The sequence below is a fragment of the Mustela lutreola genome, chromosome 2 (genome assembly GCF_030435805.1).
Source record: "Mustela lutreola isolate mMusLut2 chromosome 2, mMusLut2.pri, whole genome shotgun sequence".
In the NCBI taxonomy this organism is placed as follows: Eukaryota; Metazoa; Chordata; class Mammalia; order Carnivora; family Mustelidae; genus Mustela; species Mustela lutreola.
Window position 1 is genome coordinate 51,573,361 of NC_081291.1, and position 25,797 is coordinate 51,599,157.

General features: G+C 42.6%; 1 long non-coding RNA gene and 1 pseudogene across 1 annotated transcript in view; one reads left to right on the plus strand and one right to left on the minus strand.

The window, feature by feature from the left end:
* The first annotated feature begins 3,790 nt into the window (after window positions 1-3,790).
* Window positions 3,791-8,680, plus strand: LOC131825528 (large ribosomal subunit protein eL43-like; annotated as a pseudogene).
* Window positions 8,681-13,136: 4,456 nt separating this feature from the next.
* Window positions 13,137-25,797, minus strand: part of LOC131824190 (uncharacterized) — a 38,102-nt gene continuing 25,441 nt past the window's right edge. Inside the window, exons 4-5 of the long non-coding RNA XR_009350777.1 lie at window positions 22,709-22,760; window positions 13,137-16,504 (exon numbers count right to left, since the gene is read on the minus strand). This is a non-coding gene — a long non-coding RNA (uncharacterized LOC131824190). The remainder of the gene's footprint in view (window positions 16,505-22,708; window positions 22,761-25,797) is intronic.

Consider the following 25,797-nt stretch of genomic DNA (forward strand, 5'->3'; position numbering starts at 1 on the left):
ATTCCAAAGGAATCTTTTAACTACTAATGACTTTGGAATAGATGCAAAAAGTGAGGTTTTAGGTTTTTGTTTTACTCATTCCAAAGACTTATTAGATTTAGCTAATTATATAGCTTATCAAAATAAAAGATCTTATGGGTGCCATGTGATGGTCTACCTCATCATTCATGCCTGATTGAATAACATGGTTAAAATCCAAGGAGCTCCTCCTCTAATGAAGTTCCTGCTCTGGTCTGTTGCTATGGCAACTAAGGGCTATGGTCCAAAATGACAGCAAATATATTAAATATTGCAGCAAATCCATTTTCTTCCTGCTTTAGTGACCTCAGAGCCAAAACTGTATTTGATAGCATACAAGTTGAGATGGAGTATTGTGCCTGCTACTTTTTTCTTTTTTGACATGGAAACCAATCATACTTATATTCTCTAGCACAGCGTTATCCGTGTAGCAAGCACTGAAAAAAATACTTGAGGGAAGTTAGTTCTATATGGTGGATTGACCACACACACTTATTAAGCCTCTTTTTCTTGAGACCCCACTAAAATGGCAATAAAGAAATTAAAAAAGAGTATGTCTTATTAAACAACAAAAATTCAACTGAGTCATTTAAAAGATCAAATTGGCTTTCTTGAATGCTTCATGAATCAGGCAGCATCTCACCTAGCAAATAGAAAGACGTTCTATTGAGCTACAGAAAAGGAAAGGTTTTTTTTGTTTGTTTTTTGTTTTTTTTTAAAGGCATAGAGACATAGAGGGAGAGGAAAAAAGGAAATTATTAGCAAAGAATGCATTGTTTAAGGCAAGGTCACCCTCCTAAGGGGAATGGAAGGGACCTATCAGTAAGCTTTCTAGTGCTGATCAGGAAATTCCATGTTGACTGGTTAAAGGTCACATTCCTGGAAGGACTGAAACTGCAGTTAGGTTTAGGTATTAAGTCTTGGTTTGCTGACATAGGATCTTACCATAAGTGACTCCATTTTGGACCTGTTGTTTTCTTTTTAACAGTTCATGCGGACAAAGAAAGTGAAATGAAACCAAAGTAGGCAAGTGATTTTTTAGCTTTTTTTATTGTGTTATAAAATATACATAAAACTTACCACTTTAACCATATTTAAGTGTATCATTTGATGACATTAAGTGCATTCACACTGTTATGCAACCATCCCCACCATCCATCTCCAGAACATTTTCATCTTCTCAGACTGAAAGTTGGTACCAATTAAACAACTCCCTATTCCCTCCTCCCCTCAGCCATGGTAACTGCTATCCTATTTTCTGTCTGAATGAATTTGACTACTCTAGATACATAACCTAAGTGGAATCAGACAGTATTTGTCCTGTTATTGTGTCTGACTTATTACCCTTTACACAATGTCTTTAAGGTTTAAATGTATCAGAATTGTAGCATGTATCAGAATTTCATTCCTTTTCCGCCCATACGAAATCAGATTATATTTTGTTTTCAGCTTTACTGAGGTGTAATTGACAGAATTTGATTTCTTTTTGAGGAGGAATAATAACTCTATTATATGGATATACTGCATTTGGTTTATCCATTCATTGACAGACACTTTGGTTGTTTCCACCTTTTGGCTGTTGTGAATAATGTGGCCGTGAATATCAATCCACAAATATTTATTTGAGTCCCTGCTTCCAAACTTTTGTATATGTACCCAGAAGTGGAATCACTGAACAAATGGTGATTCCATGTTTAACTTTTCAAGGAACTGTTGGACTGTTTTCTATAGCAGATGCACCATTTTATATCCAGCAGTGTGGAAGTGTTCCAATCTCTCCACATCCACCCAAAATTTCATTGTTTTTGTTGTTTTGATAAACAGCCATCCTACTTGGTGTGAAGTGGTATCTCACTGTGGTTTTTATTTGTATTTCCCTAATGATTAGTGATGTGGAGCAGCTTTGCATGTGCTCTGGCATTTGTTCTCTTCATTTTTTTTAAAAGATGGAAAGCAGATGGAGGTATGGTAACCATCTTAGCAGAGCAAGGGGGCTTACGGATGAGAAGCAAACTGATTTGCCCCAAAAAGGTTCTGAACAACTCGGGCTGAGAGGGAGGGATGAGCCAGGGTGAGGGTCAAGGCTGAAAACATCCTCTGCCCCAACAGCCAAGCAGCTACCCCTCACCCAGGCAGGAAAAAGGAAGCTTAATCCCTGGGAAATCTGAACAGGGGAGGCCCCAGGCTCTTGTGCGACTGTCAGAGAGCCAGCAGGAGAGGGTAAGGTTGCACAATGGAGAGACTTGGTGAGACTGCATCCTGTGCAATGGGACCCCCCAATCCTGTTCCTTGCCCCCAATCCTGTTCCTGACTCTGCTCTTGAAATGCAGGGAATGCACGTTACTCCGAGGCAGAAGATGAAGACTTCTTCTCATTAAAAAATTGAACTGTCTCAGGGGGAGAAAATAATGGGTAGTGACATCTGGGTTTCCCCTAACAAAACAGATCCCCACCAAAAACCCAATAGTGAAAGCCTCCACTTGATAAGCTCTGCCTATGTACATAAGGCTAGTATTGTGCCTTACCCTAAAATATGAGACGATAACTAAGGATCACTAACGTTTGAGGAAGGTTTCCATCATGAAAGACAGAGATCAAGACAGTCCGAGAAAAGAAAAAAAAAAATTAACCCAGGAAGAAATTGATGATGCCAGGAACAGAAGAAAGCTTTATATAAAAACTATAATATAGCCAGAAAATTAAGTGAAGATATTGCTTCCATCAATTTTTTAAAGAACAGGACACTATGAAAAACAAAAAGAGCCCTTGGAAATAAAAATGATGATCAATATTAAAGAGTTAATAGGTTGGAAGTAATAAAAAGTCAAAATGATGAAAAGTAATAGGGATAATATAAATGTTAAAGACTTGAGGACTCAACTGAATTTAATGCCCAAATAAGAAAACAGAGGAGAAGATTATAAAAGAAATAATTTAAGAAAAATTCCTGGAACTGAAGGACAAGAGTATCCAACTGAAAGCATAGTAGGGGCACCTGGGGGGCTCAGTTAGTTAAACATCTGCCTTCAGCTCAAGTCATGATCTCAGGGTCCTGCGACCAAGCTGGGCTCCCTGCTTAGTGGGAAGTCTGCTTCTCCCTCTGCCCCTCCACCTGCTCTTTCTCTCTCTCCAATAAATATACTTTTTTAAAAAAGCACAATGAATGAAAAAAGACCAATGCCAAGTTTTAGCATACCAGGGATACACAGAAGAACTAGAAGTGTCCAGATAATTAAGTCACATACAAAGGCAAAGACAAAGGTATTAGACTTCTCAAAAATGACCGTGAAAGCTGAGAGTGGAACATGCCTTCAAGGGAAAATGATTTGTAACCTAAGTTCTATATAGCCAAGCTCTAAATCCAGAGCAGGGGTAGAAAAAAAAGACATTTTCAGATTAGCAAGGACTCACAAAATCTATATCTATGTACCTCTCTTAGAAGGCAACAGAAACCAGAACAAGGAAATAAGACGTGGAACCCAGGAAACAGAGGTTCCAACATAGAAGAGAAGCAAAGAGAATTTGCAGAATAAAAACTAGGTGAAAGGCCTAATGAAAAACTTACCTATCTAGAGCAGGAAGACTCCGGAAAGCTCTAGAAAGTATATCCATGTAAGTATGAAAAATGTCTTATAGACCTGAATGCTCTCACAGCAAAGAAAAGAACAGGTACATAAAAAATAATGCAAATAAAAGAAATAAACAATAACAACAAAAATTATCAGCACACTGAGTTTCTTCCTCTCTGGGCTCAGACCTAGTTTGCGGCGACATGGCTAAACGCACCAAGAAGGTCGGAATCGTGAGCAAATATGGGACCCGTGATGGCGCCTCCCTCAGGAAGATGCTGATGAAGATTGAGATAAGCCAGCGCCAAGTACACTTGCTGCTTCTGTGGCAAAACCAAGATGAAAAGATGAGCTGTGGGGATCTGGCATTGTGGCTCCTGCACAAAAACCATCGCTGGTGGCGCCTGGACCTACACCACCACTTCTGCCATCACAGTAAAGTCTGCCATCAGATGACTGAAGGAGTTGAAAAGACCAGTAGAAGCGCCACCATTTGAAACATTGCCAGCCTATAATAAATGGGTTAACTTATGTAACAATTTTTTTTAAAATTATCAACTCCAGTAAAAATAAGAATTTATACAAAGAAGGAAATATAATCACAGTACACTTTTTGGCTTTGCGGGGGATAACAAGTATATAAACATAATATAATAATCAATAAATATTGCTTTAACAAAAATTATTCTTTGATGATAGGAGTTTGCAGGAAAGGGTCAGAAGCAAGTAACAGGTTTTTATTCTACATAACAGCAAGTCAAAAAGGTGATTTCTAAAATTAATAAATCAGGACGCACTGGTATCAGTATTTTATTAAATCAGGAAGCACTAGTATCAGTATTTTATTTTGATTTGTAGCAGTAAGTATCTTGATGGTGGTAGATAGATGATGGCCTAATGAGCCTTCTCTAACTCAGCCTTTTTTAATGGAACCGGTACAGACTCATGCTTGACCAGGTTCCCAGGGGCATCAGGGAAAGATAATAGCTAAGAATACAGGTTCTGGATTCAGACTTCCTGAGTGCTCAGCTTGACCTGCCACTTCTTACCACTGGGCTAAATTCAGACAGGTGAACTCACCACTCTCCTCAATTTCCCCATATGTAAAATAGGAAACATAATAGTACCTCTCTAATAGGATTATTGTGAGAAATAAAAAATGTGCGTAAAGCCCTTAGCATTCTGCCTGGCACACTGTACACAATCATAAAGTATTAGTGATCATTATTTTATCATTCTCACTTATGGTTCTACCAGGATATGCCACTCCTGCCACCTTTCAGTGTCCCTCTAAAAAGATCACTATGATAGAGCTATAAGTGAAGGACACAGAACAAGTAACTAGAATTCAGTCTCTGCATCTCGGGTTATAAATAGCTAGATCCTACATGCAAAGCTAAGCAGGTTTGGTGCCTTCCTCCACCTTGCTATTTTTCTGCTTGGGACAAGAACTGAACAGAACTGTAGGTAACAGTATAAAGAGTAGTTAATAAAGGAGACTAAAATCACACTCAGGTCAAATTCTCACTTCCTATCTATTGACTACATAAATATATGCTAATTTGTTGATTCTATGGGCGGAACTGTGTCCTCTCAAAATTCGTATGTTGTAGTCTTAATCCTCACTAGCGCACAATGTGACTGTATTTGGAGACAGTGTCTTTAAAGAGGTAATTAAGGTGAAAATGAGGTCTTATGGGTCTTATGGTTCTTATAAGAACAAAAGATTAGGACACAGACATACACAGAAGAAAGACCTTGTGAGATTAGGACACAGACATACACAGAAGAAAGACCTTGTGAGGACAAAGGGAGAAGGTGGTCATCTGCAAGCCAAGGAGGGAGACCTCCAAAGAAATCAACCCTTCCAACAACCCCTTATCTCAGACTTCTAGCTCCCAGAACTGTGAGGAAATAAATTGTTTAAACTGCTCAGTCTGGGGTACTCTGTGCCAGCAGCACTGGGAAACTAATACACTTGGTCTCAGTTTTCTGGAAGGTAATGTAAGAATGCATATACCTCGTGAGATCATTGTGAGGATTAAATCATCTAGAAAAGTATTTATCACAGTACTTGGCACATAGTAGTTACTCAATAAATATATGCTAGTATCATTATTATGTTGTTACTATTATTAAAACACAATTACTCGGGGCACCTGTGTGGCTCAGCGGGTTAAGCCGCAGCCTTCGGCTCAGGTCATGAACTCGGAGTACTGGGATCAAGCCCCACATCGGGCTCTCTGCTCAGCGGGGAGCCTGCTTCCTCCTCTCTCTCTCTGCCTGCCTCTCTGCCTGCTTGTGATCTCTCTCAAATAAGTAAATAAAATCTTTTAAAAACAAAACAAAACAAAACAAAACAAAACACAATTACTCTGCTCTTTCTATAGAAGGAAAAGAGAAGCTAAGGGACCAACACAACCAAAATTATCAAAGCTATTATAATGACTTCATAATTCATCTTCAAGTCTCTAGTCTTGCCTTCTTCAATACACTTCCACAATGCTGCCAGAACATTCCTTCTGGAATAAAAATATGGCTAGGATCCAAGGATCCTAGGATTCTAGGATCCTATAACTAGGATCCAAGAATGGCTTTGAACAATTCCACCCCTCCCTATACACACAGGCCAATCCTCCTGCCAGAGATGGACCTCTTGCCCCTTCTTCATGAATCTGGGCTGTGCCTGTGATCACTTTGACTAGAAAGACACAGACGAAGTGACACACTGAATACAGACATTAAGAAGGCCTGGCAGCTTCTGAGCCACCAAGAACAGGCTATGCTATTGGAGAGAGGTCACTGGGAGAAGTCCACAGGGACAGAGAGAGAGAGAGAAATACCAAAGTGCCAGATATTCAGCCCCAAACTGCAGCCCCAGCCACTTACCTCACTGCTACTGAGGAAAGACCCCAAGCCAGTCCAGTGAGGAGGCACCCAGCTGAGCCCTAGCCAACTCATGAATCATGAAATACAATAAAATGGTTTTGATTAAACTAGAAAATTTGTAGTGAAGTTTGTTATGAAGCAAAGGTTAACTAAGACACTGACGATGACATTGCTATATTGCTCTACTTAAAACCCTTCATATAACTATAACCAAATTTCCACAGCTGTGTGACTTGGACAGGTTACCTAATCTCTCTGTGCATCGTTTTTCCCATCCGTAAAGCAGAGGGAATAATAGTACTTTCCTCAAAGGATCACTGTGAAGATTAAGAAACAATACATGTAAGACACTCGGAGCAGCGTCTGGCATAAAAGCGCTCAGGGCTCCAGGGTGGCTCAGTCAGTGAAGTGTCTGCCTTTGGCTCAGGTCATGATCTTGGGGTCTTGGGATTGAGTCCCATGTCAGGCTCCCTGCTCAGCAAGGAGCCTGCTTCTCCCTCTCCCCTACCCCTGCTCGTACTCTCTCTCTCTATCTCTTTCTCTTAAATAAAGAAATGAAATCTTTAAAAAGAAGAGGAAGAAGAAGTGCTCAGTATGTGTTAACTGCCATCATCATCCGTCATCTTGCCTTGCCTCTCCCTAGCCTCCTCCCAGCGGCACTGTGGGGGACAATCACAATAAAATACTTTGTTTTACCAGCACATCATACTTTACAACTCTTTACCTTCGTACATTCCGTTCCTCTGCCTGGAATGTCCTTCACCGGCTCTGTCTGCCTGGGAAACTGCCATGTCCTTACCTGAAGGATCTAACCTTTTCAGATCTGCCCAGTCGGTGTGGTCTTCCCCTGTGCTCCTCAGAGTACCTACTTCTTGTCCCTGGGAGGGGTTTCCCATACTTGGCCACCTGTGCAGCCCTTTCTGTCTCTCCACTTAGTCCCCGAGTTCTTTTGTTGTTGTTGTTTTTGTTGTTTGTTTTATTTGCTTGCTTTTTAAAAGATTTTATTTATTTGACAGGCAGAGATCACAAGTAGGCAGAGAGGCAGGCAGAGAGAGGAGGAAGCAGGCTCCATGCTGAGCAGAGAGCCTGATGCAGGGCTTGATCCCAGGATCCTGGGATCATGACCCGAGCTGAAGGCAGAGGCCTCAACCCACCGAGCCACCGAGGCACCCCAGTCCCTGAGTTCTTTAAGGACAGAGCCCATACTTGAATCATGTACCAGTACATACATAGCAAGCTCTTTTTTATTTTTTTTTTAAGACTTATCTATTTATTTATTTGACAGAGAGTAGGCAGAGAGGCAGGCAGAGAGAGAGAGAGGAGGAAGCAGGCTCTCTGCTTGGCAGAGAGCCCGATGTGGGGCTCAATCCCAGGACCCTGGGATCATAACCTGAGCCGAAGACAGAGGCCTAACCCACTGAGCCACCCAGGCGCCCCATAGCAAGCTCTTAATACGTGTTTCTGGAAGGGAAGGAGCCCGATTTTAGAGCACTGGTTTTTAAGATGAGTGGAAAACAGAAAGGAGAGGAGCTGTGGTCCCAGGGGACATTTGGCAATGTCTGGAGGCATTTTTGGTTGTTGCACACCTGGGGGTCTGCTATTGGCAACTAGTGGGTAGAGGTCAAAGATGCTCCTCAACATCGGACAGCCCCCACGACAAGGAATCAGCCAGCCCCAAATGCCAATAGTGCTGAGACCTTCAAGTTCTGTTTTCGAGGACTGTCAGAGTCCCTCATCAGAGTCCTAATTTCCACATCCAATGGTCCCTTCCAGCCCTAACATTCTATGATTCTGCAATTGTAGGTTGGTGCCTGCTGTTTATTTCTTGGCTAAAAGATGTCAATACTGCACAGACTCTCTCACATGCCAAGAGAGGAAAAATCCCAGATAAGCTGGCCTGAGTCACTGAGAGCTTGTGTTACATCCTGGATTGCCTAGAACTCAAGTAAACTCACGTGCCTGAGACTCCACCTCCCCACCTGCCCAAGGAAGAGCCTTTGAGCTTCAGAGTAAACAGGACAGGGGGAGGGGGGGCAGGTGGCCCTTGGCTGCATGGCTAACTCAGATCTAATCTAAAGAGGCCTCTTTGTTTTTCAGTCAAAGCATGTTGTGTCTTTGCAGGGGAGCAGGGAGACATCTGTGAAATCTGCGCCTTTGTCTCCCAGGATAAGAGTGATAAGAAACCTCACCCCAGAGAAGAATGACTTCTACTCTGTGAGCATAGCTGATGCCTAGGACTCCTGGGGCTGGTTTTGGTGTCTGTAATTGACTCAAAGAGGAGGTAGAATGGTGTAGTGGTGAAAACCTTCATCAGACAGTCTTGAGTGTGAGTCCGAGTTCTGTCACTTTCTGCATGATCCTAGGAATGACAGTCCTGTCGAAGCCTCAACCTGGAGCAGGGAACGGGAACATTGGTTTGTTCTGTGGATACTGAGATATGGAAATCATAGGTTTGGCATACTGCAGAGCAGGACTACAAGTAGATGGTAGGTATCATTATGAAAAGGACACTATGGGACGACAATAGGTGGGGAGTATGATGAATTATATTGGCATTTCATGTAAACTCATAAGCATATAGGATGCTGTTGAATTATAATACTAGAGCAAACACTTCTATAGCTCTTACCACATGCTTACAGGTATTCTAAGTGCTTTCCATACACTAACTCAACCCTCACAAAGATCCTATGTGATAGGTATTCTATTAATTCCCATTTTATAGACGGGAAAACGAGACACAGAGGTTCACCAACTGCCCAAAGCATACTGCTGGTAAGAGGAGGATGAGGATTTGAACAAGGGTGATTTGGCCCTAGGGTCCCTACCCTGAGCAATACACACACTACCCCTGAATGACTCTGGGAAAGGATAAGAAATGAGTGGGGTGCGGGGAGGGAGGAATGCCCCCAGGCTGCCTCAAACCTCTGCCCTGCTCCTAAATACCTCCTCCACACCCAAATAGCAGACTGTAGCAACTGCCCAAAGGGAAGCACCTAGCTCTTCAAGGAAGGGTCCAGAAGCAGCTATGGAGTTGTGGGCAAGGGATACCACGCCAGAAACAAATGAGATTTGGAAATGGCGAATTAAGACACCACCCCAAAACCACCTGGTGACCATAGGTGACTCTGAGTATGTCTCAGGACATACTTTCGAGCTTTATTCCTCTATCTCTTAGCTTAGACATGTTCAAAATCACTGCTGGCTCTAGAAGGCTAGGCTCCAGTGAGAAAAGACTAGTTGACCGCCAGGCCTTGGTCGGTTCCTATCCCATGGGAAGAGCGCCACCTAGTGATAAATTCTGATAATGTCCCAGAGCAGGACGCCTGAACTCAGACACTGGGTACCTTGTGACTGAGCGGTCCATACTCAGCTGTGTACAGGTCGGTCCCTGGCAAGGTGCTTTAACTTCCTGAGCCTGAGGGGCGCCTGGGTGGCTCAGTGGGTTAAGCCTCTGCCTTCGGCTCAGGTCATGATCTCAGGGTCCTGGGATCGAGCCCTGCATGTGGCTCAGCAGGGAGCCTGCTTCCCCCCTCTCTCTCTGCCTGCCTCTCTGCCTACTTGTGATCTCTCTCTTTCTCTGTCAAATAAATAAATAAAATATTAAAAACACACACACACAAAATTTTCTGAACCTGAGAATTCTGACCGGCAAAACATTAGCAAAGATGGCAATATTTATAATAGCTGTCACTTTCTCCCTCGTACATTTCCTCACCACTTTATTTTGAAATGAAGTGAACAGTAAATGAATGATAAACTTCAAGAAATCATATAATATTTGTCCTAGGCACTCTGATAAGTTGTAACATTGCCTCTATTTTTTCCTATTTTTTTTCTTTCACTTTTTTTTTTCTTGATTTTGGTTTGGGTTTATTTTGTTTTTAACGGAACAACACTTAAAATAAGATCTACTCTCTTAACAAATGTTTAAGTGTGTAATACAGTACAGTATTGTTAACTATTAGCATTATGTTGTAGGGCAGACCTCTAGAGCTTGCCCACCTTGTATAACTGAAATTTTATGCCCATTGATTTAACTAGTACTTTTTGAGTGTTTTTTACATTATAATAATATTATTAATATTATGCATATTAATTAAGAGTGAGTACCCATAGTATACATGTATGCTATGGGAAAAAAATCTAGGAGCCATGGAAGTTTCACCCACTCTGGGAGGGAAGAAATGTCAAAAACAATTATACCCATAATCACATGCTCCCAAACCCTGTGTGTCTGCCTTGTCATGGGACCCAGTGCAATATTTACATACCTGTTTGTTTGTCCACCCCCAGCTTCCAAATTAGTATCTGAACTCCTCAGAAATGGTGCCTGTGTCCTAATCACCTTCATGAACACAGTACCCAGGGGTTGGTACATGGTGGCTCCTCAGTAAATATCGGTCCAGTAAAACCCTTACTCTTCTGTGCTCAAACACCCTCCCTCCTTTCTGTCATGAGACCTTCTTCTTCTTCCTAGTAATCCAGAGATCAGGTCAGTGAATCCCTAGCTCAGGCACGCCATAATTTGCCAACCCAGAGAAGTTACACACATGTTAACTATTCCAAACAAAGTAGAATGAAATGTTGTTGGGGCAAGTAAGGAGACTAACCATTTTCATATACTTTATGTTGAGCATTCGATCTTTATTACCTAAATTACAAAACAAGCCTGGGAGGTAGGAAGTACATGGCAGGGCTGGTATTTGAACTTGGGCCATCTGGCTCCATACTCTTGTACCTCCAAGCTTCAGTGAGTGACTAGTGTTATTGTCAGCGAGGGACAGAGCTCAGGCGCTTCCCCCCCATCTACACTCGGACCTACCTAGAACCAGAAGATTCTTCTGGAAGCTCCATGATCGGTCCCTGAAGGCCACAAAGTATCTTCCTGGGATTTGCCGTTTCCTATTTGTAGCCCCTTGTTCCTGAAGAAACTCTGAAGGATACCTGGAGTCAGGTACAGCCCACTGGGTTAAACCAACTCATGAAACTGACACCTGAAAGATACCATTTTCTCCCTGCTCACCTGCGGAACAAAATCAGTGAGGATAACAATAACAGCAGCAACAGTGCACATCTCTGAGCTCTTGCTGGGGGCTGGCCCATTGCTAAGCCCTTCTCAAACATCATCTCTTATAATCCTGACAATCACCTTCAGTGGTGTATTTTATTTGACCTCTATTCGGGAAGGTTCTTTAGAACAAAGCTGCTGGTTTGGGCCTTCCAGGTAGCAGACGCCAAGACAGAATTAGACATGCAGGAGAATTCTTGGGAGAAATGTCTGAGAAGGATAAAAGGGGAAGGAGCAGGAGTATGCAGAAAAGCCTCCAACCTTGTCACAGGGACAGGGGGAAGGTAGGATTGGCTGAGAAAAGCCCAGGCTGCAGTGCCCTAGGACCCTCACCACAGCTGCAGCAAGAACACAGTGGAGCAGGGTAGGGGGACTGAAGCTAAATACACCCTTTCGGGGGGCTCTCTCTTAAAGTTGCTCTGCAGAGGGTGACCCATGGCTGCCACAAAAGACTGTGCTCCCTGCTGATTCCCCAACACCTAGAAGAGTGTCTAGCACATTGCACTTAAAAGAAATTTATTGTATCTGTCAGTTACCTAAATTAATCCCCTTTTTATGTATAAGGAGAGTTAAGTGCATGCAAGTTGAGTGATTTGCTCTAGGTCACACAACAGGTAGGTAGCCTGGGCCTGACTTGAGCCCTGGTTTTCTCGCTCCAAAGACCCCAGACTTAAGGCTGCGCTCCTCTGTGCCTTGGCCTTCGCCACGATCCTCTTCTGTCCCCACACTGAGCACCCAAGCAACATCTGGCTGTAATATCAGGATTTGTCTTGCATTTTTTCACTCACTAACTCAGACAGTCACTCGTGAACTTACTCATCCATTCAGCAAATATCCAGGTACTGCACCGGGTACTTGGGTGACACAGACCGATAAGAAAGTTCCCTCTCTTTGAGGAGCTCACAGCCACAGATGGGGAGACAGTCACATAACAAAGGATTAGTATGCAATGTGACAAGTGTTACAATGGCAGCGCACTGCTCAGAATTAATTCTCAGGGGTGAAGAGGGCCAAAAAATGTTCCATCACTGCCCACCTCACTTCCCCCCACACACGTTCTCACACCCCACAGCCAGGACACCAAACTTCTGGAGGGAGTTTAACCTCTGCACACACAGGCAAGCCAGGGGTCACAGGGGCTAGAAAGGCTGGGTGTATGACATCACTTTAAGTTGGTAAGGGTAGCCACCCTGGTAACCATGGTTACACACAATTTAATTTAACACTGTGGAGGGAGATGGCCAGCCGAGGAACCCACCACAGTTATTCAGGAGGTGTTTTCTTCAGCCAATATAGGCTGTATTTAAGGGAAAGATGGAGAGAACCCTTTATTTATTTATTTATTAGGCTTGCATGGGGCTTGAGCTCACAACCCTGAGACCTAAAGTTGCATGCTCTAGTGACTGAACCAGACAGGTGCTGGAGAAAGAGGCTTTTAAAAGTTATTATATATTACCTGAAAACCATTTAGAAGTTCCTATTTGAGGAAACAAAATATTTATCAATAATCAAAACTGCCAAGATTAAAAAAAAAAAAAAAAAGCCTACAAAGATAGTATCTTCAGCAAAGTAAAAGGATGTTCCAGAAAAGAGGAAAACCTCAGGGTCTGAGTTGAAGTCAGAGAATCAAAAAATTACTTAATCCTAGTTGCAAAATTGGAAACAACTTAAATATCCCTCAGTCTGGGACTGGATAAAGTTGCACGTCCACAAAATGAGATTTTTTTAAACTCAGGTTAGAACATGATCCCATTTATTGCATCACATGTGGATATTCACTGAGGAGTGTCTGGAGGCTGCACACTAAAATGTTAATAGTAACTACGGCCGTCTGGATGGTAGAATTAAAAAAAACAACTGTACACTCTGTTTTTCACTGTCAGCGTGTTTGGGTATTTTTCAACAATTATGTATCATTAATAAAATCAACAAAATGTATATAGATGAATTTTTACTTTGAAAAACAAAATAATCAAAATAGCACTGAAACGATTCCAAAGGCTATGGATGACAAGGACATGAAGGGAATCTACAGTTCAGGGAAGACTCTCTAAAAGCTTTCTTTATGAATATCTCACAGAGGAAGCAATTATCAATGAGAGTTATTATTAAATGAGACTCAATGCACAGATTTCAGGGTCCCCTCTATGAGTCCCCTCTGTAGTCCTTTTAAATGATGGTGATGGCATTATCCCTACCTCATAACAGGTGCTCAGCAAATATTTGTTGTATGAATCAATGAACGATCACGTTGGCAGGCTACCAGTGCCTTGTAGTTTCATCTCTATTTCTTTCAAATTAAGGTCAATGGCACTGGTTCACCTGATGGATTCGCCAGATCCCATTTCTTTTCATGTACAGGGTCAGTGGTAAAACCAAAATTCATACCTAGGCGCAGCTTAAGGGCAGCAGTCTGGTTAGAGACTGAGTTTGGGGGCTTGTCATGAAAACGTATTTGCAAAGTACCTTAAATGCAACTGAGAAGATGCCAAGTGTTCATATCAAAGGAAGTGGAGGCTGATAGAAACAGTGGGGAACTATGCAGTTTTCTCAAGTGACCCCTTGGCTCTACCAAAGGACAAAGCTAGTCAACTAGATCACAGGAATGTGGTCAACATTCTTGACCTGGCCTCTCTCCGCTATTCCAGCCCAACCCCAAAGCCCATCAATCATGTACACCCTTGCCCCACTCTTTCAATAGATTTAGAAAAAAGGATCCCTAAACCTTCATGGGTGGCCCCAGTGAATCTCATGTCCTGGTATTCATGTGGTCCTTTTCTAAATTGACTCTGGGCTTGGCCATATGGGCACTCTGGCCACTGGTACATGAGCAAATGTGATAGAAGGCTAGAAAAGCACTTCCACACTGGAGCTTGTCCCCCTGGAATGCTCCCTTTTGGGACCCCTCTGCCACATAAGAAAGTTGGGCAAGACACATGAATAATGAGAAACCACATCAGGAGAGAGGGCCAGCCAGCCTAGTGTCCTGCCTGAGCAGCCACAAGAGGGACCCCTGACGAGACCCTCTTCTCATATTTTCACAACTTCTCAAGTCATGAGGATAACTTCCTAGTCAAACCACAGGATCATGAGAAATAATAAAGTGTTACACTAAACCACTAAGTTTTAAAGTGGTTCCTTATACAGCAGTAAATAACTGAAATACCTCTGATCCTTATTTCCCTGTCAACCCCATGCTGACCTCAATTGCTTACTCCACTCCCTTGTGCTCACTCCACTCTGCCCACGATGGCTTCCCTGCTGTTCCTCGGCCACACCAAGCCCGCACACCTCGGGGCCTCTGCACTTGCCTTTCCATTCACCTGGAGAGCTTTTCCCGCAGATATCTACAAGGCTTGTTCACTCATCTACTTCAAGTCTGCTTAAATGCCACCTTCCCATGAAGTCTTCCCTCACTAGTCCATGAAAAATTGTCACCACTTTCCCTGTCAGGCCTCATCCTCTTTTTCCTGCTTTTTTCCCCTTGGCACACATCTACTTTGAATATAGCTTATAATTTACTTATTTATTGCCTCTCTCCACCCCTTAGAATGTAACTCCTTGCAGGCAGGGATTTCTGTCTGTCTTGGTCACTGGTATACCTCCAGTGCCTGGAATAGCTCTTGGCACACAGCAGGCACTCAATAAATAGTTGCTGGATGAGTGAGTAAAAATACAGGATGAAAATGTGATGCTCCTTGCGTTAAAGAGCCTAGGAGAACACTGAGGAGAGATGTCTAACCCAGTTGTGGAAGTTCAGCAGACCACAGGAGGGTGGGGATGATGTTTAGGGCAGAGACCCAAATTAAAGACACATTCCCTGGAGAGAATAAAGGGTCCATGCAATGAAGATATGTAACACAGCATGAAGTTTCTGTCTTACCATAGTCCTTGACAATATGTGTCCAACCTGCCCCTTCACTCTCCACAGCTGAAGGGTTATGGTCCCCCATCTCCAAGTCCAGTCCTGCTGCTAGTTTCCAGACCAGACCTGAGCTGAGATAACAAGGGCATAAACCACTCTAGCATCTCTCCAACAGAAACCAGCACTGAGTCACGCCTCCTCCACGCAGGCGCTAGGGAGGGGAGGGAGTCAGGCATTGGAGCCCAGCTCTGATGACCGTACTCCAGCCTCATTCTCAGCACCTAGAGCTGTATCTTGGCAAATTCCCAATACCTTTGGACTCCAGACCTGCACTGGCATGACTTTTTATCAACAGAAAATACAATCTCAACCAGCTTAAGCAACTAAGGAGGTTTGTTGGTTTGAACAACTAAACACTCTAATGATAGGGCTGGCCTCAGGCGTAAGACTCAAATGATGTCATGGGGACTGAATTTTTCCGCTGAATTTTCCCAGCTCTTTCTTCAGTGGGGGTTTCATTCATCCCTGGGCTCCTCAAAGGTCTCCAGCCTCTGCCATAGCTTCAAGCTTTCATCTCAGGGTATCAAACTGGCTGCCGCACCTCCAGCTTCACCTTTTCCCAGATTTAAGAATCAATGGAAGGAGAGCCTGGGTGGTTAAACATCTGCTTCCACCTCTGGTCATGATCCCACCATCCTGGCATCAAGATCTGCATTAGGCTGCTTCTCAGCAGGGGGCCTGTTTCTCCCTCTGCCTCTCTCCCTCTCCCCCTGCTTGTGCTCTCACTCCCTCTTTCTCTCTGACTAATAAATAAAATCTTTAAAAAATAATAATAATAACCAATGGAAGGAGGGCTCCTGCCTCTCTCCAGCCAATCCCAGGAAAGCCTCAGATGTAGTTCATTGGCTACAGCTGGGTCATGTGGCCCATCCTTAAAGAAATCTCTGCGGTTTTCCCTTTCCCTATGCTGCGGATGGGACAAAGGATTTGATGATTTGATGGACCAAGTGGAGATCCTGAGTCCCAGGACTAGAGCTGGGACTGGTGCCTCACGCAGAACGCACGGTTGAGAGGAGAAAACGCAATCCTGGGCTGGGAAGAGAAGGGAAATGGCTATCAGAGGGGCAGACAATAACATTTTGCTCCAAGTTTAGCTCTAGAACCTGGCCTCCAGAAACCCAGACAAAGGGACAAATAATAGCCCTTGATTGAAGAATGTTTTATATCTTCTGCCACATTCTGAAAATTCAAAAAATAAATGGTGAAATCATATATTTTACAGTAAAATGAAAATCAAAGATGTTCAGATAGGGGTGCCTGGGTGGCTCAGTGGGTTAAGGCCTCTGCCTTCCGCTCGGGTCGTGGTCCCAGGGTTCTGGGATCGAGCCCCACATCGGGCTCTCTGCCTGGCCGGGAGCCTGCTTCCTCCTCTCTCTCTCTGCCTACTTCTCTGCCTACTTGTGATCTGTCTGTCAAATAAATAAATAAAATATTTAAAAAAAAAAAAAAGATGTTCAAATCTACTTAAACCATTGAAACATATGGGGCCCTAAATGACGGTAATGATTTTTCAATATAATTTGTTTTCAGGATTTAAAAAAAAATGTAATGCTATTAACACACACCTTTGAAAGGAAAATGTGGGATAAGATTAGTGAAAGGAAAACAGATTGTTATCAGCTAGACCCCAACACCTGACCCTTACTACCCACCTACTAGCATTCATTGACCTTTATCCCACATTTTTCCTTTAGTTCTTCTTTCCAGCTTATCTCTTAACTCAGGCAAATGGAAACCAAATCCTCCTTCAAGTGACAGCGACAGCCCTGACAAGAGCTCAAACTGGCCCAGACCACCCAGAATAAATCCCTCTCTGCTCATGTCTGCACAGATGACCACTGAATGACTTCTAGAATGACCAACAACTACCTTTACCTCATTATAATAATAAACTTTACACGCAAGAAGGACCACAAGCCTCATTTATATACATATAATGTCTGTACAGGCATATTCCCTTAAGGCTCATGTGTCACCTTATGCCTGCCACTACCCAAGATGACAAGGCTTCTCTATCTAAATATTCATCCTAAACTAAACAAAAGGAACCCATTCACCCAAAAGCCATGGCTTTTGAAGTTATGGCCCATGGTCTCCTTATTTGCTGCAAATAAAGTTTACCCTGTGTGACAATTCTACCTGGTACATCTGTGACTTACCAAGAAGTGAACTCACGTTGGTTTGGTTACAAGATAGGATGATTTAAGTCATGCCTAGGTTGCAGGGGCAGGAGGGGCAAGTAAAATAAAAAATTAAAACATCCTATATATTCAAACCCCATTTCAACAGACTCCAAAGGCTGTCTGAATTCCTCTCTGGTAATAAAATTTTGCTTTGTCAAATATTTCATAAAAGTGGGTAACTGGCTAGAACCAAAAACAGGTTTTTGGGGTGTTGTGGGTTTTGGGTTTTTTTTTTTTTTAGTGTAGAGATTTGTCTCGTGATTTTTCTTAAAGTTGGACTTTCAAATTGAGCCAATATTTTTGTCCATCTGCAGGATTGCATGAAATATATTTGTTTGGAAATCAGCTCTCCTAACAATTTCTAAAATTATTAAAGAAACATTTGATTTAATAACTGTTTTGTCCCTTAACTACTCCCTGCTAAGCATCTTAAAGTGGGAAAGGAGGTTTTAGGAAGGTTTCCTTTTTTTAAAAAAAGCCTGAGAAACTGGGACTTCCCTACATTTCAAAGCACAAAGGCCTATTATTCAAGGAAAGGGGCCAGGGAGGCAGAGTAATTCAGTTTTGTAGGCCACCGTGTACTTCTTCCTTTCTCCTGCCAAATCAAGGCTCACCCCGGTCCCAAGTGGACCGCAAGCGGGGCAGTCCTCTGTGAAAAAGTGAAAGCAATCGAGGAAAAAAGAAAAAGCAGCCAGCCAGGAGAGCCTGGGGAGCACTCATTATATGTGAATAGAGCCTGTGAAAGGGGCCTTTGCTTGGCTGCCTGGGTGGGGCCACTCCATTCATACTCCCATTGTAAATTCCATCTGTGTGCTATCATTTCCTGACCCAGATACGGGAAAATGTTTCTGCCATAAATTTCCCTAGGACCTTGCCTGGCCACAAAACCATCCCTGTGAAGTACACTGGGTCCTTGGGGAGGTAGTAAAGGTTTAAGATCCTGTTTGCCTATGATCCCCTCTCCCCATTGACTGAAAGTTCTCTTTCCAATCTCCCCTGTTTTCCTCTCAGGAGCTGGGTCCTCAGTGAAATGAGATCAAAGTGAGATGGTCATGAGGAAAACTCCAGGGGAAATACGAAGCTCTCCTCTCCAGACACTTAAAATAAATATGCACGGGACGCCTGGGTGGCTCAGTGGGTTAAGCCGCTGCCTTCGGCTCGGGTCATGATCTCAGGGTCCTGGGATCGAGTCCCACATCGGGCTCTCTGCTCAGCAGGGAGCCTGCTTCCTGCTCTCTCTCTCTGCCTGCCTCTCTGCCTACTTGTAGTCTCTCTCTGTCAAATAAATAAATAAAATCTTTTAAATAAATAAATAAATAAATAAATATGCAGATCAAAGTCCTTGGTTAGCCCTGGAAAATTTGTGTATCATTATTAATTTTTATCATCAGTTCATATATAATTACTAGTAATGTGAGACTATCAGTTTAGGAGTGATGTGTGTTAAATCATCTCAATATGACTGAAAATAGTTTTGGAAACCTCACTTTTCAGGATGACAATTAAGTTGGAATTAAATTTTAGATTCACCATCCTTTGCCCTCGATACTTCACAATATTATTATTTATTTATTTTTAAGATTTTATTTACTTGAGAGAGAGAGAGAAAGAAGGTGAGAGAGCACAAGCAGGGGGAGCAGCAGAGGGAGAGGAAGAAGCATGTTCTCCACTGAGCAGGGAGACTGACATGGGGCTCAATCCCAGGACTCTGGGATCACAACCTGAGCCGAAGATGGAAGCTTAAGTGACTGAGCCATCCAGGCACCCCCAAAATATTATTTACTATAGTCTGCCTACATTTTTTAGTAAAAGAAGTTTTCTGTAAATCCAATTATTAAATATATTTATATGTATCTGGCTAGCCCAAAGCTGATGCTAGGCAAGTATCACATGGTAACTTGACTACTGGAGTAAGTCTGAGAAACTGAGGGTGTATGTACAAAAAATAGATAGGATGCAGAGCAGTGGTTCTTAAACTCTAGCATGTGGGGGCACCTGGGTGGCTCAGTGGGTTAAGCCTCTGCCTTTGGCTCAGGTCGTGATCCCAGAGTCCTGGGACGGAGCCCTGTGTCGGGCTCTCTGCTCAGCAGGGAGCCTGCTTCCCTTCCTCTTTCTCTGCCTGCCTCTCTGCCTACTTGTGATCTCTGTCTGTCAAATAAATAAATAAAATCTTTAAAAAACAAAACAAAAACAAAACTCTAGCATGCGTTAGAATCACTTGAAAGAGTTTCAGATTCAGGAGTTCTGGGGGGAGGGCCTGAGAATGTGCATTTCTCACAAAAGCCCAGCAGAGCTGATGCTACTCTCAAACATCAAGTAGGACATTATATATATTCAGAGGCTCCATAACATCTGAATTCAGACTCAGTAAACATCCTGGTGCCTACCTACAGATGAAGGCCAAACGCTTTCTGCGATAGTGGTTACGGGTCTTAATCCACCATATAGACACAAACTATTTTTATAACTCAACTTTCATTTTTATTTATTTATTTAGTAAAGGTTTTCTTTCTTTATTTGAGAGAGAGAGAGTGAGAGAAAGCATGAGAGGGGAGAAGGTCAGAGCGAGAAGCAGACTCCCCATGGAGCTGGGAGCCTGAAGCGGACTCGATCTTGGGACTCCGGGATCGTGACCTGAGATGAAGGCAGTCACTTAACCAACAGAGCCACCCAGGTGCCCTCAAATTCATTTTTAGATCCTATTCAACCAGAGTGGCAAAATATAACCTCAGTTCCTCTGAAGCCTTCCTCCCATTTTCAGGGAGTGCCTCTAGGTTCTAGGAGCTCCTGGAGAATCGCAGTTGAAGGAGGGGGCGGGGTGGGAGAGAAGTGCACTCCCGTCCTTGCTATGGACTATCCATGCAGTTGTCAAGTGAAATTGCCATCATCCCTGTCAGGCCTGTAGGCTTCAATGCTCAGCGACCTACACTGACATTTCCTTCACCCCCAGGCTGCATGACCCCTTCCAGTCTAGCACCATTGGTGGGCCACCCTGGGGACCCAGAATCTGCCAACTATGTCCTTTCTGCTCCCCAGGGCTTTATCTAGAAGGGAGGGCACAGACCCCTCTCACTCTGGGTCCCATGTATCTGTGCTTCATTACACCCCCTCTGTCTCTCCTCCTTCTACTCACCTCCCTCCTCTGCCCAGAATAGTGGAATCCATTGCCAGTCTGAAGGAGAATCTCCCTCTCTCTTCAAACCCCTTGCTCTCACTCGTTTTGACCAGTCCTGGGGTCTCAATGTTCCACTAAGGGCTCTAGGCTTTTGAAAATCAAAGCCAGAAAGATTCCTATTTGTTTTTTCTGCTCTGACATTTCCTTTCCTGAGTTAATGAGCACAGAATGGCCTAGCTGCTTAAAGGAAAGGTGCTTAGAAGGAAGAAAGAATAAACTTACTTTAAATATACACATGTGTGTGCACGCACACACACACATATTAGCATTTTAGAATTATTACCCATAAAAAAAGGAATTATTACCCATTATTATCTTGCATTATCTACATTCTCCCATTTAATCTTTTTCTTTTTTGAAGATTTTATTTATTTATTTGACAGACAGAGATCACAAGTAGGCAGAGAGGCAGGCAGAGAGATAGGAAGAAGCAGGCTCCCTGCTGAGCAGAGAGCCCAATGCGGATGCTCGATTCCAGGACCCTGAGATCATAACCTGAGCCAAAGGCAGAGGCTTTAACCCACTAAGCCACCCAGACACCCCCTCCCATTTAATCTTTAAGGCAATGCTATGAAGTAGAGAATATTCTTCCATTTTATAGATGAGAAAATTGGGGCCCAGAAAGATTAAAAAGCCTTGCCTAAAGTCACATAGATCAGGTTTTGAACTTGGGGCTTCTGGTTCTGAATCCAAGGCTAAATACACTATACCTCAGCTTAACCTCCAAATGAAGAAAAGGGTGAGAGAGAAGTCTGTCATTGGAAGGCAAAGCCCAGTATACCAATCAGCAGATGAGTCTCGGGAAATAATTTGGCCTAAGAGATACTAGTAAGTCAAAATGTAGGTGGTAACAAGAAAGAGTAAGAAACAAACCAAGAGACAGGATGTATGACAAGCAAGGGTTAAGAGGTTTGTAAACAGCAGAGCAGGACACTAAGGAGTCAAGAAGTCCAGAATCAAGGCCACAGATCTGGGAGTAACCATTTCCTGACTATGAGAGACAGGTTAGGAGTCCAGAAAATCAAACCCAAACCAAAGTGTTCTGTGCCCCTCAAATCCTGAGCAGACTAGGAATCAGCAATATACAGGGAGTCATGGAAGTAAATCAAAGCATCAGGAGTCAAGAGCTAGACGTTCAACTATGAAAGGGTACATCTACCTTTAAGTTGTCCTCCTGGGAAACAAAGAGCCTACAATTTGAGTAGGAACATGAGTGTAACAGGATGTAGCTGAGCAAAAAGCCACGACAAGAATGGAGGAGCAGAGATGAGAGAATATCCTCAGGGTCAAAGGCATCTCACTGTGCACAGGAAACATCTGTTATCTTTGTAAGGCATGTCCTCTTCTGAAAACCAAGCCCAACTCATCCTTTTGAGGAACAAATTCCCCCAACATGTTCATGTCTTCCAACCAAATAAGCCCCAGGCATGGCAGAAGAGGGCCTGTCCTTCTGCAGCACCCTATCTGAATTCTTAGCCTATAGAAATTGTGAAAGATCACAAGTGATAGTTACTGTTTTTAAGCCACACTGTTTCGAGATTGTTACACAGCAATAGCTAACTAATACAAAGTACAAGAACAAAATAGCAGATGGTTATTAGCTCAAGTGCTAACTCCAATCCATGGATAGTTGTCTGGAGAAAGAGCTGAGCAAGAAAGGGGAGTTGAAATTAAATCATTGGTATCTGCCATTAAGTGGGAAGTGATAGCAACTGTGTTTTTTATTTGCCAACTGTGGTCAAAGACAATTAACTACAGAAAAGAGACACAGAAAACAATGTTCAAAGAGAGAAAGGAAGAAAAAGACAGGTAGAGAGGAAAGCAGAAAAAGCCTGGACTTGACAATAAGATTCAAGGATTCCAATCCTGGCTACTTACCAGCCATGGGAACTTGGGTAAATTGTTAGCCTTCCTGCGCCTGTTTCCTCACCTGCAAAATCATGCGATTATTGTCAGGATTAGATTAAATGAGCCTGTGATACAAATGTCTGGCAGTAGATCCTTAACAAATGGGAGTATATTGGGAGTCCTGGCTAAGTCTAAGCAAACTTTGGGTGTGTGGAATGTATTTCAGGTCCATTTGACTTTCAAAAACAGCAAAAAGTCACAGCATTCAAGACCTTCCTAAAGCTTTTTTCTCCAAAGTGCATCCAATGAAATACTAGGTCTACAGGATGTTATATGTTCCAGGACATACTAGTTATGTAAGATCTTAATAGGTATTACACAAATAAAAAGAGTTTGCTTACATACATTTACCAAGTGACCTAGCAATCCCATTCCTGGGTATTTACTTTAGAGAAGTGAAAATTTATATTTACACAAAAACCTGTACATAAATGTTTACAGCAGATCTATTCAAAATCACCAAAGACTGGAAGAAACCTGAATATGTTTCAACGATATAAATAAATTGTGGTATATTCCCTGATATTCCATATCACGGAATACTACTCAGCATTAAGACCTAAACACACACACACACACACACACACCCTAATAACTGATACATGCAATAACATGGATGAGTCTTAAAGGTATTACCTAAAAAAAAAGAATCCACTCTCAAGGGCTACATGGTATGTAATGTCATCTATATGATATTTCTATAAAAGAGAAATGGCAAAAAGACAATTTATGGGTGGAGAACAGGTCAGTGGTTGCCAGGGGTTACAGAAGTAGGGGATGTAACTATAAAGGGGGACACAAGTGAGTCCTGGGGTATAATAAAACTATTCTGAACTCTGAATGTCGTCGTGGTTACACAAATCCATGCACAAAATTTCATTGAAGTGTACATTTTAAAAAATGTTAATTTTTACTGTATATTATTTTTAAAAATAAAGTTAAAAGAAGAGTTCACATAAATGTGGGAAATTTGAAGCTAAAGCAAAATAGGATGCTTCACAACACGACTTCTCAGAGCCTTTAACATGTTTTAATCATGTTTAATTTAATAGGTACTAATTAATTGAATACTTATTTAATCACAAATTAGTATCTGTGGGGGCACCTGGCTGGCTCAGTCATTGGAGTGTGTGGCTCTTGATCTTGGGGTCATCAGTTCAAGCCCCATGTTGGGCACAGAGTTTGCTTAAATAAAAAAAATTAAAAAAAAAATTAAGGGCGCCTGGCTGGTTCAGTCAGTGGAGCATGCGACTAGGGGTTGTGAGTGTAGGCCCTGTGTGGGGTGGAAAGATTACTTAAAGATGGGGCACCTGGGTGGCTCAGCAGGTTAAAGCCTCTGCCTTCAGCTCAGGTCATGATCCCAGGGTCCTGGGATGGAGCCCCACATTGGGCGCTCTGCTCAGCAGGGAGCCTGCTTCCCTCCTCTCTCTCTGCCTGCCTCTCTGTCTACTTGTGATCTCTCTCTCTGTGTCAAATAAATAAATTTTTTAAAAAATTAATTAAGAATGAAAAAAATTTTAAATCTTTTTTAAAAGTGAGTGTGATTCTTAAAAAGACTGAAAGAGAAACTATACAACATTTCCCCAACTTATTTGACCGCAGACCTTTTTTTTCTCAGACCATCTCAGGAGCCTGCTATTTCCTAGATTCACTCTGAGAAATTCAGATTTGGTAATAGGTATAGGTATGACCTCTTGCCTTAATACCTAGGATCCAGAGAAAACTAAAATGGGAGGTTGTGAGTCGGGTACTACTTAACACTGAGTAACTGACACTGTCCTACACAAATGCTAGAATAAGGAGGTTATAAATAATAAAAAGTAATAAGTACTTCTCTGGCTTTTTTTTTTTAAAGATTTATTTATTTATTTGACAGACAGAGATCACAAGTAGGCAGAGAGAGAGAGGGGGAAGCAGGATCCCCACTGAGCAGAGCGCACAATGTGGGGCTCGATCCCAGGACCCTGAGACCATGACCTGAGCCAGAAGCAGAGGCTTAACCCACTGAGCCACCCAGGCGCCCACTTCTCTGGCTGTTAAACTTTTGTGTATATATCTCAAAATACACACAAGGGCGCCTGGGTGGCTCAGCTGGTTAAGCGTCTGCCTTCTGCTCAGGCCATGATCCCAGTGTCCAGGGATGGAGTCCCTCATTGGGCTCTCTGCTCAGTGGGGAACCTCCTTCTCCCTCCCACCTCTCCCCCTGCTTGAGCTCTCTTTCCCTCTCTTAAATAAATAAAATCTTAAAAAGAAAATTTTAAAAAATACAAACAAATATTTCTGTGTGTATGGGTGTGTGGGTGTGTCTGTCTATCTTTCTATCACACACTTATTCTTATGTACATATGCATTGGAAGAAAGCCTAGGATCCAAATGGATTTCACCAAAAGACTGATAGTGCCTAACTCTGTGGTAAATCCTGGGTAATATGAACTATTTTTTCTCTTTCTGCTTCTCTCTGTTTTCTGATTTTCATGCTGTGTGAATTACTTGTAAAACAAACAAAAATAGCTAAGGATTTAAATTAAGAAAATTTAAAAGTAAAATAAGCTATAATTCATTTGAACACCTACCATGTGCCTGGAACTGTACAAAGCACTTCTTATATATTATCTCTCTCGCTGACTCCTCCCAGTGCCACAAAGAGGCACTGTTACTATTCCCATTTTAAAGATGAAGAAATGAAACTTGAAGCAATTTGCCCAACTAAAATGATGTGGATTGACTCTGGAATACAATTTTAGAAGCATACATGCACACCCCAGCTGTTTCTGTATGTACTACACTTTGGAAACAGCTGGCTCAGTTGACAACAATCTAAGTCTCAAAACCCAAATATGACCCAGCCCCAAATATCCTGATAATTCTCTTCTAGATAACTAGGAATGTGATAAAGTGAAAAATTTGATCACAATATTTTGAGGCTCCTTCTTGTAAGAGGTAGAGTCTGCATTCCTCAAAACTGAGCTGATCTTGGGTGCCTGGGTGGCTCAGTGGGTTAAGCCTCTGCCTTCGGCTCAGGTCATGATCCCAGGGTCCTGGGATTGAGCCCCGCATCG